Source organism: Fragaria vesca, linkage group LG6 (assembly GCF_000184155.1).
Source record: "Fragaria vesca subsp. vesca linkage group LG6, FraVesHawaii_1.0, whole genome shotgun sequence".
NCBI lineage: Eukaryota > Viridiplantae > Streptophyta > Magnoliopsida > Rosales > Rosaceae > Fragaria > Fragaria vesca.
This window is the reverse complement of record NC_020496.1, coordinates 30,268,729-30,271,767: the sequence shown is the minus strand read 5'-3', so window position 1 is coordinate 30,271,767 and position 3,039 is coordinate 30,268,729. Positions and strand designations below refer to the sequence as shown.

General features: G+C 38.3%; 1 protein-coding gene across 1 annotated transcript in view; it reads right to left on the bottom strand.

The window, feature by feature from the left end:
- LOC101308310 overlaps positions 1-3,039 on the bottom strand; it is a 59,588-nt gene that overhangs the window by 11,771 nt on the left and 44,778 nt on the right. The gene's annotated exons all lie outside the window — the stretch shown is intronic.

Genomic DNA, 3,039 nt, shown 5'->3' with positions numbered 1-3,039 from the left:
GAGAGAGAGAGAGGGTAAAATGATTAAGTTTTTGATCTTTAGGTTTATGCTTTTGGGTTGTAATTGAGGGAAAACCGTAACAATGGCTATTTTAGTCATTTCGGCCCCAATTAGGGTTTTAGCTGAAATATGGGCCAACCTTGTTTGCTCCACATCAGCGCATGACGTCATGTTTTGCGCGAGATTCAAATTTTGAAAATTTATGGATGAAATTGATTAAAAAAAAAAAAGAGGTATCAGATTGATTTTAGACTTAAAGTTCAGGGGAGTAAACTGAAATTTTTCCTTCTTTATTCTTATGACATTATATAATGTTGATTATGTCAATCCATGAGGAAATCCACAAATTCATACCAAATCGCATCAACAACATTCATTATGCGAGTGGGAATCAACATCCATATCGTTTCATGTATCTTGCTAGACACACATATCAACGATGTAAGTACCCCACATATCATTACTTTGATATTTTCATAAGTTTATATATGGTACGGTTGTTCTTATATCATATCTATGTATGTTTGAATTCATTTATTGGATATCATACCTACATACATAATAAATATGAACTTCAAGTTCTTATTGGTCTATCTCAAACCCGAAGTTTCGAGTGCTAAGTGTTTGGACCCCATATATGTTCAAACCACCAATATTTAGAACTTCATATTCTAATGATAAAGTCTCGACCCAAAGCTTAGAGCACATGGCTCATCCATGTTCCATTGTTTAAATAGATATGTCAACAACGAACCCAAATTTTTGAGTGAATTACTTCCTCATGAAGTGTAAATTATTTCAAGTTAAGAACCGCAGTTCTGACATTCATGGAATATGACATATCTCATCTCATTTATACAAGAGATGACAAACTTGAAAAAATGAGAACAATGTGAAATATCTTTGCATCGCTTCCAATACTTACAGCCAAAAGGTGAATATTGGAAAGAATCCGAGAGATTGGTGCCCTCTCTCCTGGAATGTGTTATACAACCATTGCGCCAATGAGGCATACCATATCGTGAACCGCAAGTCATTGATCAATGAACACTCATGTTTTGGCATGACCATTTCGGTCACTTTGGATCCACCATTAAGAGTAGGATCGTCACGAATTCCAATGGACACCCATTGTTGAATGATAATATTATTTTGCCAAGCCAAAATTCTTGGATACCTTGCTCACAAAGAAAGTTGATCATAAGGCCATCTTTTTGCAAAGATTAATATCATTTCCCCATCATTCAAGGGGATATTTGTGTGCCTATATATATTCAACCGTCTTGTAGACCATCACAATATTTGTGGTCTTCATAAATTTTATTACAAGATGGTCGATCGAGCACATGCACTACTAGAAAAAAGCACTTAGGAGACGGAATTATTTCGTCTCCTAAGTGACAAATTTCGTCTCCTAAGTACTTAGGAGACGGAACGTCCGTCGGTTAAGATCCGTCGCCTATGTATAGTGAGGTAGACACTTAGGCGACGAAACCTAAAATTCAGTCGCCTAAGTGGTTCTTACTTTCGTCTCCTAAGCACTTAGGTGACGGATTTTATTTTACAATTAAAAAAAAAATTATTCACTTAGGAGACGGAATAGTTGAATTCCGTAGCTAAAGGTGAAAAAAAATTTTAAAAAAAAATAAAAACGCCAATTAGTGAACCCAGTAGAAGTTTACCGCCCCCCAGTAACTTTTACTAGGGGTCCTTAAAATTCAATACAATATATTCCTTTCAATTTCATGTCAATTATACACAACAGATACACATTCTTACCCTAATAAACAAATTCATTGCCCACTAATAAACCAAGTGGAAGTTTACTGCCCCCTAGTAAACTTCTACTGGGGGTCAGTAAACTTAAATACAGTATCTTTGTTTCAAATTTCATGTTAATTATACACAACAGATACTCATTCTTACGCTAATAAACAAATTCATTGCTCCCTAGTAAACCGCTAAAAATTTAAAAATAAATAAAAACGTCAATTCGTGAATCCAGTAGAAGTTTACTGCCCCCCAGTAAACTTCTACTAGGGGTCATTAAAATTCAATACAATATCTTTCTTTTAATTTCATGTCAATTATACACAACAGATACCCATTCTTACCCTAATAAACAAATTCATTGTCCTCTAATAAACTCAGTGGAAGTTTACTGCCCCCTAGTAAACTTCTACCGCAGTAAACTTCCACTGGGGGTCAGTAAACTTAAATACAGTATATTCGTTTCAATTTCATGCTAATTATACACAACAGATACTCATTCTTACGCTAATAAACAAATTCATTGCTCTTTAGTAAACGTAGTGGAAGGTTACTCACCCCCAGTAGACTTCTACTGGGGGTCAGAACGTAAACTTTAATACAGTATCTCTCTTTCAATTCATGCCAACAATCTGCCCCAAATATACCACCACCACTGTACCAAATAATCACCATGCCACCACCATCATATCAATCACATTCTAACCAAAATTAAAATCAAAATCAAATTAAATAAAAACACATAAATCTATCACCAAAGCTAATTAAACCAGAAAAATTGAAAAACTTACCTTGATTTCTTACCCCTTTGAAATTTCGAGGGACGGTGGTGGGTCGGCGAGAAGGCTTGGTAGAGAGAGAAATGTGGCAGCAGCAGCGTTTTGTCGGCGGCAGGGACGGCTGAGTCGAGCGAGAGAGAAAGGTGACCCAGATCTAAGGCTTGGTGCAAGAGAAAGGGACGAGGAGCTTGTTGGCGGCGAGGACGGGTGAGTCGGGTCGGGTCGAGAGAGGGAGGTTGTTGGCTCCGAGGAGGGTGCGGAGGTGGCCGGGTGATGTTGAAGAGGGTCTTGACGGCTTTGAGAGTGGTGGCGTTTGTGGGGACGAAGTTAGAGGTGGCGTTGGTGGGAGTGGTGCACTTGAAGGTGGCGGCGGAGGAAGGAGCGGTGAGAATGGAGAGAAAGGCCTGCATGAGAGTGATGGTCTAGAGAGAGAGAGAGAGAGAGAGAGAGAGAGAGAGAGAGAGAGAGAGAGAGAGAGAGAGAGAGAGAG